Genomic DNA, 16,453 nt, shown 5'->3' on the forward strand with positions numbered 1-16,453 from the left:
CCATATCAGGCCCAGGAGAGGGACACAAAGAAGATTTAAATCCAGTTATTGTGATGTTGAAGGACCTGGGCTGCCAGTGCTGCTGGGGGCAGGGGTCTGCTGGGAGAGGGAGATTTAACCAGCACAGCAACCTGGCCCTACCAGTGCATGCTAGGCTGGAGATAATCTCCATTTAATTCTCTTCCAGATAATCTAGTCTCAGATGTGGTCCTGTGCTCCCTGACCCCTTAATCCTATTGCCATGGAGCCTGTTTAATGGGGAAGCTGGTGAGGGCTCCTGTGAAATGGCTTGAGGCATCTCCATGACCCCCAGCTCTTTGTCTGCCCCTTTTTCCTCCCCCCTTCTTGCCCACCACGGAGCTGGCACCAAAATACCTCCTTTCTCCCTGTGTGGCCTCTTCCTTGCTCTCTCTCCTTCTTCACCTCTGGCTGAGAGAGACCTGAAGCAGACCAGAAGTGAGGAGCAGGCAGCAAAGGGGGATCTAGTTCCCAGACACCTTTTCAGGGCAGCTGTGAGGTGACCTGTGTGACAACACAAGCTAGACACCGTTTTTGTAAGCATTGCTCTGCCTTGGAAAGGGGTGGCTAGGATGGACACGATGGGGATGCGGAGAGCAGAACAACCCTCCCTTGTGCACCGGCTTTTGGGTAGAAGGCTGGTGCCCTTGGACAGCAATGGTAAGGAGATCACTGGGTAATAAAATCCAAAGTGAGATCTGATAGAAAGGGAAATCCCATTTATGGTATGAAATCTCTTAGCAAGTTGACCTGATGTGCCAGCCTTTCCAACTCAGGGTATCAGCGTTGGAAATGTTGACCCTGAGGATGCAGATGATACACATTCACACTACTGCGAGTCACTTGAGTAGTTTTCCTGGGTGCCTGGTAAGCACTCTGCAGCTCAAAACCTTCTTCTGGGATGGGTTATCTCTTTGAGAGGGATCTACATCAGCTCAGCTAGGCAGTGTTGGCCGTGTCTCCTGGTGACTTGCCAGGGCCCACTGGGTTGCTGCCAGCCCACAGAGGATTCTGACCCTCCTTTATGGCCATAAAAGCTATTCAATCATGAACAATTTGTTCCTGGGAGGCATGCAGTCAAGCGGCGTGGTTCTTGGGGGACATGAGCCGTGGCCGACTGACAGCCTGCACTCCCTTGTTGGCTTTTCATCGTCCTGCTCTGGAAGGCTGGTGGGGCTTGGATGCTGCCATGCCCCGCAGGCTCCCAGTGGGAGCCTTTACCCCCCACTGAATTTGGAGGGCAGATGTTCAGCTCCTTGGACTTGGACAACAGGGAAACAACCTGTTCCTGTTCTTCTTCATGCTTCCCTGGGCTGACACAAAGGGCAGATTCAATCATTTTGGTCCTGGAAAGGAGGCAGAAAGGTGCAGTGTCCCAAATAGCCTGGGAACAACCATGTATTTTCTGTATTGACCATCATCCTGCATCACATCCTCCGTGGGAGCGAAACCATAGAGGAGTGGTGGGTTCAGTGCAGGCTCTGATCAGCTCCAGAGATGCTCCTTCCTATTAGATTTTGCTGCAGTGCCTTTCCTCGGCTCTCCAGCAGTGCCTGCAGAGCTGGAGCCCTACGAAGGTGGTGGGTGGCTCTGCTAAAACCATCTTTTGAACCTGAAGTTTTGCAGGCAGACACTTCATCTCTTGCTCTTTCACTCTCACATGCATATTCAGCCAGAGAAAGCGCTGTTCCCCTAAGGTGAAATGCTAGGATATTAATTTTCTGAAGTTCTCGATAAGCTATTGAAGATTAATTTTAGGGAAAGCCAGGGGATATGATGGATTGGAGCCCAAGCCTGCTTAAATATGCAATATTAAAAATTGATCGTTGTCTCTCCTTGTCATACACCCTGCCCCGGTGTCTGGGGCAATCCCACAGTCTGACGAAAAGCCAGGAAAATACTCAATAAGCCCCACACCCAGCTGAGTGCAGATTTTAATAACTTGTGTTGCCATTATTATTTTTAAAATCACTTTTATGAGTTTCTGTTTTGTTTAATGCCTGTCTCTCTTGTATGAATTGGCAGCTGGGAGCTTGGAAATCCTCCCCTACCTGCTCGGCTGTGGGACATCACTGCCCAGCACAACCTGCCTCCCTGACCCCCCTACCAGCCCCTGCCCTGGAGATGATGCTTCAGGAGGACAAGGAGCTGCAACGAGGGCAGGCTGAGGTGGGATGGGAAGGCTGTGACAGGTGCAAGGGGCTGATTCAGCCTAGAAGAGATCCAGGTACCATGCAGCATTGTTCATGCTTTAGAAGTTTGCCTAGACATTGGCTGCAGCAGGCAGCATTTGTTACATGGAGAAGTTGCATCTCTTGGGTTTGTATTGCACAGTAGGAACCCTGGGGCAAATAATCCCTTTGCTTCAGCATGGCCTTGTAAGCATTGACTCTGACATTTCTCACTTACAGAAAAACAACAGAATCTTGCCAAAATATTGGAGTTTGTCAAAACAGCGATGGACTCTTACTGATGTTTTTGAGATTGCAGAGGGACCCTAAATTTGCAGCCAGTGTAAGGCCCAAGATGACTCTATTGGGGTCCTCAGCAGCAAGGAGAGAGCTCTGTGAGATTCATCTTCATCCCTGCCTGGCTGAGGGGAGTCCAGAAAAAGTTCACCTGATCCACTCTGATCAGGAAGCTGCTGAGAATTTTTTCTTCCCCGCAGTTAATGACTGCAAGAGCAGGGATTTGCTGGCATTTGCACTTCACAGAGAGCTGCAAGGGGAGAAAGCAGGACCTGCAGAGGGTGCAGGCAGAGCAAGAGACATGGTGTAATCTAGCATCAGGCTTTCCTAGAGAAGTTCCGTTTTCTACAAAGCCAGGCAGATAAGCAGCGTAGCAATACAGAGATACTGCAGTGACTGATGGGACATAATGATCTTCAGGGCCAGTTTGACCATTGGCCACTCCTTTGCCATCCATCAAGGGTGACTGAGCTGCAGCTGGACTGCAGAGCCACGTGTGCAGGTCCCTATGAGGTGGCAATGTGACCACTTTTGCTGTGCATCCCCTGCAATGGGGTTAGCACAAGGAGCCACAGTTGAACACAGAAGAGTAGCACACTTGAGCAAAGAGTTATTATTTGCCAAAGGTCCAATCTTCCCTGATTTGCACTTGGGCTGTAGTAGCACTTGTCCTAATGATTCATCCGCGCTCTTCATCGCAGCAGGCTGACAGTGAGGGATGAGAGTGTTTCTGCAGCTCTCAGGGGTGTGCAGACTGTGTTTGGAGCCCTGTGCCCCTCATTAGCAGCCCCTGCAAAGCCATGTGTCCAAAACAGCTGCCTGACCTGTCCAAAACCAACGCCACCTGGCCTCCATGGCTGCAATCAGAGGTGGCTACTTCCCTTCTCTTCCATGTCCGGAGGACCAGGAATGGGCAGGCCTGGTAGAAATCCATGATGAGGGGAAGAGCACACCAGCAGCAAACCCTAGCTTGAGTGGGCAATCAAAAAATGATCACAGGCAGTGACATGCTGGCCTGCATGCCAGGGAACAGTGGCATGTTCCCTGCCACCAACGCTGATGATGGTGCAGGTGGCTCATGCAGTAGCCACTGTTGGTTTTGCTGCATCCTACCTGGAGCCTGGGGTACTGAGGTGGTGGCTGCATCTGCAGTGTGAAACCCACAGCAATGCTCGTGTCTGGTTTTGGTAGGTCCAAGATGTGTGACCTAGGGGAGCAGGAGGGATCTGAGCACTTCTCAAAACCCTTTGAGAGAGACGTGGAGCTGCTCCAAATGTGCAAAGACCACTTCCAGCCCTCACCAAAGTCTTCTCAGAGAATTCTGGAGATCTGTTGTCGTGCCTGTGCACCACACATGTGGGTCAGCCACCTTTATGGGACTGGTTAGTCCTATACAAAACTGAATTTGGACTCAAAATGTGCCAGCTGGCTTGAAGCAAGTACTAAAAAACACTGCCAGGCATGGTCCAGATCACTTTGGATGGTACTAGTCCAGGATGCAGAATTTTTATGATTACATTTAGCAGCGTAACAGAGTGTGATGCTCTGCAGTGTGACCTTCTCGATACCCAGCAAGATGGGCAAGTGTGCTAATGATGTGCCCTTGTATAGATAAAACTGCCTGCAAGTGCCTTGCAGAAATATCAACTCTGTCCTTGCCTTAGCAGCTGTGGGACTGAGTGCAATTCGCTTTTCCACCATTTACAAGGCTAGGCAGTGGAAGAAAGACAACAGGAAGGGGTGAGGAATGGTGGTGGTGTGGGTTTTTTTCTCCACCAAATGCAGTTTTATTTCTATGTTAAAAATTCATGAAGCCATTCATTTAATATTTATAAAGTGCGTGTCTTGGTGATAAATTACTAAGGAACACAACAGGGGACTGGAAGCTCCCCCTGCATCCAGTCTGCCTGCACCCTTCAGCCAGCATCCCTCAGTGATGCTGGGTTTGTGGGACTGATAGGGCTGCAGGGCTGGGAAGGAGGCTCCCTCCTTCCCCCAGCCAACCTTCAGGGTGCATGAACTGAGCTGCTGTCTGAGCTGGACATCTCCAAACAGGCAAGGGAATGGGGAGCCCATGGAGTGACACCTGAAAGGGCTGCATGCCAGATGGCACTGACCAACTCTGTAGCAAGAAGGGGATGCGGCTGAGCCTGTGGCTCCTGGGTCCTGACCCCTGCCTAAGCACAGCAGCCCTGGGCTGAAAGCAGCTTCTGGGTGTCCTGTACACAAATCAAACACCTGTAAGATCCTTCTCCTCTCAGCTGGGTACAGTGGTCGGTGGAGGCTCTTGATAGTCATTTAAGTTGCCTCCTGGGCTTTGGCCTCGCTGCAGCTGGGAATCATCAACCTTGGGCTCCCTGCACGGGATCTCATTGCTAAGAGCTATAGCTCAGCAGCAAGAGGATGTGGCACTGCTAGCTACAGCATCCTACATGGAAATGTGGCTAGGGACCAGCATCTGCAAGCTCTAATACAGGCCCTCCTTTCCACCCTCAACCTGCAGCTGTCAGAGAGGGGCTGACCTCTCATTGTCCCCTGTGAGCCATGAAGAGCTGTGAGGGACCCCAGAGCGGGATGGCAAAGGGTTTCCAGGCATCCTGCAGCACCTGTCAGAGACAGAGGAAGTAGGGGTCCATGTGGGACCAGACAGCAACTGTGAGGAGCTCTGGCTAGAGAGGCTGGGCTGCCACAGACGAAGACAATGAGCATCTCAGGGTGATATGAGCATCCTTTGAAAATTGGGCTGGATCAATGCAATCGATCCTCCTAATTGTTTCATCTCCACCAAAGTGCAGAGCAAAAGCTCTGAGCTCACAGACACCCACCAGCCTCCTACGACAGTGTCCCAGGGACCAGCCAGGAGCTCAGGGACTGCCATGTGGGGTTGGGAGAGCCCTTCCTGGTAGACGGGGACCTCTGGGACCCCTCTAGCTCCTTGGGGGAGGTGGCACAGGGCAGTGCGGGGTGGCTGCCCTTGGCATTGGGAAAAGCACATCTCTTCCATGATGCTCCCCCCTTTCCTAAGGTGGGTTTCCTAACCTGGGGTGGTGGAGCTGGCAGAGGAAGGGGGTGGCCACGATATGTTACCTGAGCTCTGTCCCAAACCTCACATATGACAGCTGTCCAGCCCTGAATTTTCCTGCTGCTGTTGCAGGTATCATGCCTCCAGACGAAGCAAAGGCGAAAGCACCCAGTAGGCAAAATATCAGAAACTACTTCCATTTCAGCTACAGAGTCAACAGCTGCTCTGGACAGGGTTAAATAATGCTTCCCTGGGGCATTTCAGGATCATTTGCTACCTTGATAAAGCTCCCTAACTAGGCCCAAGGAGGCAGCAAGGGAGCTGAGAAGGTGGCCGAAAGCAATTTCAGCCCTTCGAAAGAAATAACTGGCATGTAACAGTGACAGGAAATTGTGCAATTAGTACAACGGGGCGATGTCAACAAGCTGTTAATGCCAGTTGTTATGGCAACACCAGAGAAAGAGATGTTGGTGCTGGAAAAATCAAGAGACTGAGAAATAACAACAGCAGTGGTGGCACCAGGACAGCTCTGTCTTTGCTTGCAGGGCACGGTGGCATCCCAGCACCACCACAGGGCCATGGCCACCACCTCGAGGCCAGCCCTGGCCCAGTGCCGGGGAGAGTGGGTGAGCAGAGGTAGGAGCACTGGGCAGGGACTGGGAAGGGCTTTTCCACCTCCATCCCCATGAAGCTCTTCCCTATAGCACTGCCCTGCAGGAGGGGCTACCGGGGCAGCCCACCTCATCCCTGGACATGCATGCAGAGTATCAAATGGCTGAGAGCCGGCCACTCCAGCTTGGCTTGTCATGCTAATAAAGTAGTATTGAGGGAATTGTGTTAGAGAAAATACTGAGTGTTTCTCTGCTAGCAAAATCGTGATGCTTTGGGTCTGCCAGCACATTTGCTGATCCTGGGCAAACATGTGGCTAGGCATGGTGACAAGGTGTGTCTCGTGTGGCTTTGCAGGCAACTGGCTCCTTTGCATCCCTGCCAGGCAGGGCCAGGCCTCTGTAGCTCCCTATATGCCTCCACTTCAGGCTACCACCTTGACCACCATGCTCATGTGCATGGTGCAGCTGTACCTGCACTAGCCCAGCCACCTTGCTGATCAAAGCCTGACCCACTGTTGTGAGCCTGACCTTGTCTGGTGATGGCTGGGCTGAGGCTGTCCCCACTCAGTGTCACTGGCCCAGCCCTACACCCCTGGCTCACCTATGGTGGGATGCTCAGATGTCTGGAGGGGCTGTGATTTGTGGGGTGCACATGGGAGTCTGTGGTAGCACAGGAGAGAGCCATTGATGCTGGAGCTCAGGATGTATGCAAGTTTCTGTGATGCTCACCAGTAGAAAGGTGAGAAATTCGTCACCATGCACAAAATGTGCCTCTTGTACCCTGTTCCAAATATGTTGAAACTGAAAGGATTTTATTTCGGCTTACTGGGCCATAGAGCAGCTCTCTGCTCCCTGTGCTCCTGCCTACCAGGGCAGGTCCCACAGCAGGGTTCCCCCAAGAGCCATCCAGACACCTCTACCGTTGTGCCCTCTGATTTACCCCAGCATATGCCAGCTTATTCTCCTTTCTCAGCATCAGTATAGCTCCCTTGGTACCAAATTTGGTGCTTACAATGCTAAGCAAAGGATTCAGGTTACTCCCAGCTTCCTTTTGTGTAACACTAGATATTTTCTGGGCAAAAAAAGCCTTTGCAGTAGGGCAAGAGAAAACATGCGATGCTTTCGGAGAGAGCTAGAGCTCCCAGAGTCACAGGGAGCATCATCCCTTGCAGCTCAGCTCTGTCATTACAGGACTCCCAGGTCTCCTCTAAGGCTTCAGAAAGCAGAGGGGCAACTGAGTCCCTGACAAAGCAGAAGGATCCCAGTCCAAGTGAAGCTGCTGTGGCATATCCATGAAAGCTAAAAGCATATAGCTTTAAAGGGAGAAACATCCTGAGCCCTTTGGAAAGAGATGAGCGATGGGAGGATCAAAGCACTAGAGAGAATTGTGTTTTGTTTAAAACTGAGGTCTTATGGCAGCTTTTGAGTGTATCTTAAGAAAATGTAATGGGATCTCTTAGAAAACAGCAATATGAGCCTTGCAGCTGATACAACGAAGAAGAGTGAAGCCCTCCGTGTGTTATTTGCGAAACGTTATTGCCCTTGTAACAATAGTTGAGTTAGTCATTCAAGTAATTTAGGATGTTGGTGACTGAGTTTTTGAATGTGAGGGGGTGCTTTTCTGACAGCTGAGAGGTCTGTGTTGTGCTTCCATCTGGCCAGATGGTAACACCTTTCTTCATTCCACAAAGCATCTTACCGTGGGAATGCTTTTATTTATTTTGCTGGAGCCATTTGCAGAACAAACTCTGTAACATGTCTGTAAGGAGGCAAAACTAAGTCCACAGTGAGGAGGAAGCTTCTGTAAGGCTAATGAGCTCCTAATGAAAGTGGCTGATTACCTGATGCTCTTGCCTCTAAATGTAATAACAGCATGTTTGTGACGATAGATGACTGTAGCATCACTTCATAAAACCTCTAGCATTGATCCTTCCCAAAGATGACAGAACTATCAGTTCTCTGCACTTTTGGGCCTGGCGGGGTGCAGCATGGTCCATGGGTCCACTGTGCAAGCCAGAGTAGGCTGATGGAGCACATCAGTGCAGGACAGGTGGGTAGGGAAGGAGCTGCAATGCCTCTGTGCCTCTCTGCTGCTGCCACATCTGTGTTTTTGAAAGGAGAGTCCATTCCAGGGAGGTAACGGGAATCTTTGACGAGGTGATTTCCCATCCCAGCCCACATGCTAGGAAACATCTGGAGAGCTGCAGCATGACTTTCCCTCCTGCCTAACTGGCTGGTTCCTTGCTGGGGACCACAGTGAGCATCCCTGTTGCCTGTGGCCATGTGATCTCTCATTGGTCTCCTGCCTGGGATCAGAAATGAGGTGGGAGTGATCCCAAGTCTCACCTTGACCCTCAGCTCCATCTCATCTTTGCCTCCCTCCTTCTCTTTGCCTGTTTGTAACTTGATCCCAAGTTAGCTGCTGGGGTTATTTAGGATTGAGAGACAGAGGCTTCTTCCCCTTCCTGGTGAGTGTGGCCACTCTCCAGCCCATGCTGAGCAGCAGTGGGCAGGAGACACCCCAGCCACTCCTGGAGAGAAGATCCAGGCTGTTAACCCATTTCTCTCACTCTTGATCCTAGTGTGGCACTGAGGACAGCAGGGCTCTGATGCCATAAGCAGCCCTGGGATGCCGATCCCAACCTGTGGGAAACAGGCCCCATCATCTTCCTCCTGAAGTCACTGAGAATGTTCTGCTTCCTTACACCTCTACCAACTCTCTAGTCTGCATGAACAGACGAAGTAAAGAAACTCGCACTTCTGGAGCATAGCTCATTTGACTTCCTGAGATGTCTAAATTGCAGTGACCTCGTGCTTCTCTGGTGGGAATAAGGTGAGATGAGTGGTCTGGAGAACAAGCACAACAGAAATGTGGGGAGGAAGATGGTACACTAGCAACACAGGAGGCAGGAGTTCTCCAGCAGCAGTCCCAAGTTCACCTCATCCCTAGCATGCTTGGGCTTACTGCAGAGAATAAATGAGGAAAAACTTTCATCAGGGTGGTTAATTCCTCCCTAGAAATTCCTGTGGTCCCATTGCCTGCACTCCCCCTCTCACAGGGAGCAACCCGGCACTGGTCAGCACTCTTGGTGCGCTGCTGGGACACACAGATGCTGAAGGCGAGTGGGGCACAAGGCTCCACTCAAACATCTAGTGCCTCTGTGTTCTCAACGCTAAGCCCAGAAGAGGTCAGAAGCATGAGGAACCTGGAAGACTGGAAAGGACTTGCTTCTCTGGTAGGAAAATCTGAGCAAAAGCTTTTGAATGTGAACAATCACAGTTTAGACAAAGGAAGAATGTTCAGAGAGCACTAGAAATAGGATATAGGGCAGGGTCTGTTGTGCTGGGTTTTTTACAGTGTGATTTTTAACCCCTATGTGAGGCTGTCCAGAGGCTGCAGGAAACCTGTGGGTCAGGGGAATGCTGTCCCTGAATCACGGGGCCAGGAAACACAATGTGAAACTAAACAGTGAAAACAGTGCACCTAGTAGGACTTCTCTTAATTAATGATGAAAAGGAGGAGAGAGAAAGTAATCTGATTTACACATCACAATGTATTTCAGCATCCCTGCTATTATGTCTCTGAGGCATGCAACCCGCCTACTTCTCCTTCTTCCGGTGGTCAAGGTTTCTGATGAGGCTCAGTTATCAAAGTCCTTTGGTTAGCCGAGGCTGACCTCACCTCCTCCCTCCTTTCTTTGGGTTGTCACTGGGATGATACCCACAGGCAGCAGGGAGAAGGCATGCGTTCTCCCAGCCCTGTTCCTGAGCGGTGTAAGTTTAGCTTCCTTGGTTTCCCCTCACAGTCTTCTTGCTCCTTGGCCATACTGAATATATACCATTTCTGTGCTGCCTCCTTTGATTTCTACAGGGGAAGCCTTTGCCAGCAGTCGATGTGTCTGATTTTTCTCACTCTGCTGTGGCAGCTTTGGAGCCGTCAAGATCCCTGGAGACTCAGTGAGTCTTCAAACAGTCAGAGGAGCTGAGACTCCGTCTCCTGAGACATCTGAGCACAGCACAGCATCAGCTTTTTGATACAACGCTAGCAAGACATTTCTCTGTATTTCTTTTTTTTTGCAAATCAATAGAATGGCACTGGTTTCCCTCCTGCTGTTGTTAGGGGCTGTTGGAAAAGGAGGTGTTTTCATTTCAGCTCTTAAGTCAAAGAATAAAGGAGGAGGAGAAGGTGGGGGAGAGGAGTCAGGAAGGAAATATCAGAAAGGACGATGAGGGAGAACATCTGCTCACAGCTTTTCCATAAGGCTGGCCCTCTCTTGCTGTGGGAGGAGGGAATCAAAGGGCACTTGTCTGACGAAGGGGACGGTGCTGGAAAGCAAAGGTTGAGTGGTTGGAGGTGAAGAAGAGTGGGCAGAGGGTCTGCTGGGGCTGGGACACGCCGGTGAGTCCTATGAGGGCCTTCGCACCAACAGACAGCAGGACTGGGCAGGATGGGGCTGAAGGAGCCAGCTGGCTTTGCCAAGCCTCCAGTCAGATGCCTTGAGTCTTTAGCCACTAAACCAGTGTGGTACGAGCTGATTTCCACCTTCCACCAGTGCGGGTGAGGTATTGGCTTTTCCCCACTCCCAGCTCTGTGGGGACACCTTGCCACACCCGCAATGCTGTGCAAAGCCAGCCACAGGGTTTTCCACTGGCCTGCAGGCTCCTGGCCTGGGGTTTCGCTCTCAGCCCTACACTGCCACCCCAGCCCACCCTCTGGGAACCCTGGATCCCATGGCTTGGGAGCCACCTCTGCTGGCGCTTCCCAACCCCACTCCTGCCCTGGAGCGCTCTCCATCAGAGACTACCATGGGGATTGAACTGTTCAGATATGCAGATGCTCTGGGTTACCTGCGTGAACACCCAAATTGGCCCCAGGTCACACCTGCCAAGCAGCTGAGCCTGGCGCAGGACCTGGCCCTGTGCCACCTTGGGTTACAAGGCCATTGTATTATTTCGAATCCCCACTGAGCTCCTTCTTTGTGTTTGGCCTGTGATCATTAGTATAAAAAACATCCTTGGCAAACGGTGCCCTCCACAGGAATCCTCCCCTCCTGCTTGGCTCAGCTCCGAGCTGCTGGCCATCCCAGCACCTTCTCAGAAGTCTGCTTTGTCCCTGTTCTGCTTTGCCCTGGTTTAATCTCCACCCTGATAAAAGGACCTTGAAATCAGAGCCTTGCTGAAGCCCTCCACGCTTTCTGTCTGTACAGGTACTCCCTATTGACTTCACTGGAGTGTCTCTTGGCACCAGTGGGACACAAGATCTTCAGCCAGTCTGCTGCTGACCATGGGGCATCTCAGCAGAGACCTCCCCTTTCCCATCTCACTGTATGTGCAGAAAGTGTGTCAGTTGTTACTACCCATATTTCTCAGGCTGCCTATATTCTTGCCTACTCCCATAAACATACTCTCCTCCAAGCTTCTTTTGTTCTACCCAAAGCATGTTCATTTTAAATTCAACCATCATTTCTTCTTGGAGCTTGGGGCACGCAGACCGTCTTGCTCCAACCCCATGTGAGAGGAAAGGGAGCAATGAAAGATGCTGGCAGAGCACCACACTTCTCCTCCTGCCTCTCTGCATTTGACCCCAGCATCTTGAAAGTGACTCCAGCATCCTCCCCACAGAGGGTCTAAGAGGCTTTTGAGTACCCCCTCACACATGCATGCACTCAACTCTCCGCTAATCCATGTTGCCATTTAATAACAGATCCAGCAAGGGCTGGGAGAAACTTATGAGTCATTAATTCAGCTGGAAGGATGAGCTAATGAAAGGAACCTTGTGAGCTCCCCTCCCCACTCCTCGTTGCTCGGTGCATATTAATCTTCCTGAGCACACGTGCCAGCAGCATCTCCAGCAGCTGAGTGCACTGCTGCGTGTTTGCTTTATGGGCTGTTGTTCCCTGTGCCCAAGACCTCTGCTTGACTTGCTATAGTTCTTCCCAGTGAATTTGTTCCAAACCAGATGATTTAGTGGCGTGTGGAGACCTGGAGATGGCAGGGGGAGGCTGTGCACATTAATGAAGTCCCTGTTAGTTCTGGCATGCTGTCACCTGGGCAGGGGCACAACGAAGTCCCCCATTCCTCTTTGCTTGGTGGGACTGAGTGTGGTCCCTCCTCCTGCAGATGGTGAGGGGCTCTGAGGTGTGGATTTGTCCAGCCAGGCTGGATGACAGCAATTCAGCTGCTATGGGGCAATGCTAGCATTGCTGAAATGTCATTAATTCTGTGTACTAGCCAGGGGATGAAGGGAAGTTTGAATACTGAGGCTGTAAAACTCTCCCAGGTGAATGCATCCATCTTGGTTTGAGCTTTGTGAGCTTTCCCAGTTGTATACCTCCTAAAAATATTCCCATGGAGCCACAAATTCCTGTACAGTAACTGTAACACTGCTGACAAGAGGCTCACTTTTCTTAGTTACACTTAGAAATAGCCCACATCACCCCTGGGATCCATTGACCTCTGGCTGTAAACCACTGACCTGCAGCTTGTAGAGGATGGAAATGAGAGGGCAGCACCGTGATTTCCACCCAGATAAAGCTCTGCACACCGAAAATGCCAGGGCAGCCTATTAGTTTAAAAACTGCTGTCTGCCATTATAAATCTGACACCATCAGGCCAAGGGTTGTGTGGTCCTTGGGATGCCAGGAGCATCCCAAGAGGGAGCAGGCAGCTGTCCTGTCCCCGCTGGCCTCTGGCACGAGATGAGGTTTGGCGTGTTGTAGGCCTCATGTGCACGTTGTCTTCAGCACAATTTTCAGTTTCTCTTTTCACCATAAATGTTTGATTTCTCTTTAAAGGAAAATTTCAGAGGTCTTGGTCAGTAGGCCAGTGGCTGTCACTGCTGGAAGGACAACCACCAGGTCACAGCCCAGGCCGGGGACAGAAGCAAGTGGGTTTGATACCTTCAAGCAACAACCAAATTTAGGTTTGAGTGTGGGAGGACTCTGCTTCTTCCTCGAGCTCAGATGGCTGCTGTTGCTTGAGCCCTAGGAGCAGGATGTATTTAAATATTACTGCTAATTGAGAGTATTTTAGGTTTGTATTTCTCCTAAAAATTAACTCTCTTGATTTGAAACTCTGTCGAGGCATAAAATTACTGTAGGTTATTAAACCCTGTGTAAATGTAAGTACTCACAAAATGCACATTTATTGCTCAAAAGTTAATACTAAGCCAACAACTCAGGAGGCACCCAGGCCCAGGAATTAAATACAAAACCAGAATTTGGCAGCAAAAATGGGCTCTCTAACTGCAGTGAAAAGACTGACTTCAGCTCAAGGATGAGCTTGGTCACATTTGAGAAGATGCAAACCCCAAAAAGCAGTAAGGCTTATTTTCCACCTTTGTCTTAGCAGTGACATCTGCAAGGTTGAAATCTATACTGCTGAAAATCCTCAAGGACCCCAGAGCCAGAAACCAAGCTGAATTCATTAACCACTTCTGATGCTGCCTTTTATAAATTGTATGGCTTTTAAACACAAACATATATTGAGAAACCTTTTTTGTCCTGTATCTAGGACAGGTAAGGCAGGCTCATAAAACCAAGTACAGATTCTGAGTTTGCACGTTTCAGTTAATTACCATCCAAATTAAAGCTTATTCAACTGATGAATTTAAAAAAGAATTAATCAGCTAGTGAATAAATGTAATATTAAGCCTTTCAACATGAAGTGAAAAAAAAATCTGAATAAATGTTAATTACATAATAGCTCTAATAAGCTGGTTTAACTACAATGGAAGCTGGCAAAAAACAAGTACTGGGTTTTGCTGACCAGCACCAGTCTGCTTGCTTTAGGGAAACAGCGAAGTAGCTCAAATGTGAAACAAGATTAGAGTGGATTATTTAAAGGCTTCCTGTTTACAAATTTAGATCAACTTGAATTGAAATCAATTCATCCTTCCTGCCTGGAGTGGATTTGCTCAGGAAGATGACTGTGACAGCAGCGGATCAGGGATCGTGGCAGGTGTGATCCCCCTTATTCCCTCTTCACCTCCCTCCATAGAGGAGTGTTTCACACAGTTTATATTGAAAAAAAAAAAAAGTGAGATGAGTGGATCATCTATCAGTATTTCTATGGAGAGGAGATTTTTTACCAGACTATTTCCATTTAACAGAGGAAGCTACAGCAGCTGGATCATGCCACAGAGCTGCACCGCTGGTGATACCCTTGAGGATGCACCCAGGATGCTGCTGGTGCAGCATGAGCAAAGGTGGTCCTCACCTTCACAAGGAGGGATGCAGGATGCTTGGTCCCTGCCACCATCCCCATGCACCACAAAGCCACGATGAGACCTCTATGCCACCCGTGTGCCCAGCCGAGAAAGGGCCCCCTCCTCAGTCCCCCTCCCAGCACTGCTGCAGATGGAGCTGGTGTGACAGACAAATCCCCAGCGCCTCGGCCGTGCCAGATGCCTGGCACATCAGTGCTGTTAAGCGAGGAGAAGTTTTAACGCGTTGATTAATGCCCTGACTCTGGGTGAGTAATTAGAATTAATGTGGGATATCAAATCAGGAAATCAGGCATTATTAGGAGGAATTAGTGATTTATTTTCATTTTACGCCTGGCTCACCCCAATCCCCCAACACAGACGGGGAATTTGGCAAGAGAAGAAGCTCCTTACTTACAGCACAAGGAGGGAGAAGTAAGTGGCAATGGGAGGAGGAGGAAGAAAGGGGAGAGCACAGTTTTGGCGTGGCTAATCACAACACCTCATTGCAGCCTGTGACTGCTGTGAGCAAAGGGCAGAGCAGCAGCGAGGGACCATCCATCACTGTGACTGCCGTTTGGGGTCCCAGCCAGCCACATCTGGACCGACAGCATGAGCCCAGCAGCCACTTGAGCAGGGAAGTGCCATCCTGGCACAAACCCTGGCACTTCCCTGCTCTGGTTTGCTTTTGCTCTTATGGACAGCGGACAGAAAGAACATGCCAGAGGCAAATCCATGACCTGACAACAGGGGCACAGTAGCAGGGCAAGGCAAGGGTGAACCTCACTGGTGGGTCTTGCTCCTCAGCAGGGTCATGCTCTGGCACAGCAGTGGGGACTGAATTGTTTCAAGCTGCGCTGGACTGCCGAGCCTTTGCCCAAGCAGCCGGCCACACCACAGCAGGTTGCTTCAAGGCTGCTGTCAGTCAGTCCATGGCTGCAAGCTGGCACACGTGGCTGACAAATGGCTTAGGGTAGGCTGGAGATACTGAGTCTGCAGCCTGCCTGTACTAGTGCATGGGAAACAAGAGGGACAGGGGAGTGAAATGGTGCAATTTGGGACCTCCAGTACCCAAGTGGCTTGAGAGCAGTTGCTCTGAAAGAGGAGAAGTGGACCAAAGCTTGGAGGGTAGAGGAGCACGTTGGACCCCAGGGCCAGCCTGCCTCATCTCAGCATACAGATGCCTTGGCAGCATCTCTCCCCTCCATGAGGGCTGTTACTGCCCAGGGGGCTCCAGGAGGCACTGACAGGGTGCGAGCCATCCCAGTTGCAGCAGGTTCTTCAGTCACACAAATAAGAAGATGATGTTTCTTCATGGCTCGTTGATTGTGTCTAAGAATGAATTTTAATTATGCTGCCCAGGCTCAATAAATCACAGGGGCAATTAAAATCCCCTTTTGCACTGACTAATTGCTCTGAAGCATGGATTGTGGTAAGATGCTGAGCTGCTTAGCCATGGTACAAGTCAGAGATGCAAAGGAGCAGAGTGGATTTGAGAGAGGGCACGGAAGGGGGATGCAGGCATGGGAGATGGAGCCCACTGATCTTCCCCAGTTCCCATCCCACATTCTTGGTTGTCTGTTTAATTTGATGACTAGTTAGAAAAAAGCCCAAGGAAATCTCTGCAGGTGGCAGGACCTTTGATGTGCTTGGCTCAGGTGTGCTGGCTATGTTAACCCAGTGCCCTTGGTCACCTTCTGCCCACACCTCTCCGTATGTCCCTTGCAGCTCCAGCAAGCACATGCTGGAGCTCATCCCTTCTCCTGGGGGTCCAGCTCAAGTCACCCCAGGTGCTGACTGGCCAGCAGAGGTATGTGCCCTGTCCCACCTGCCTCTCTGCTCTCCTGCTCTGCCATCATCGCCACTCCCTCAGCCCTGTCATGGAGAGTGCAAGGCAGGGAGGGACTATACAGGAGAGGGACAACTACAGGGGTAATTGCTGCTGAGACCCAGCTGCTAGGGAGACTGGGAGTGGAGGCGAGGGGCAGCAGTACCTGCATCCCCAGGAAGGACAGTGAGAACATCACTTCCTTGGGAGAGAGAACCCTCCTGAACAACCCTCCTGTGCCAGACCCAAAGCCCATGGGTTTTCTGCTGGCCAAGCCCAGGAGGCTACAGAAGAATTCCTGGA

Source organism: Nesoenas mayeri (genome assembly GCF_963082525.1).
Source record: "Nesoenas mayeri genome assembly, chromosome: 5".
In the NCBI taxonomy this organism is placed as follows: Eukaryota; Metazoa; Chordata; class Aves; order Columbiformes; family Columbidae; genus Nesoenas; species Nesoenas mayeri.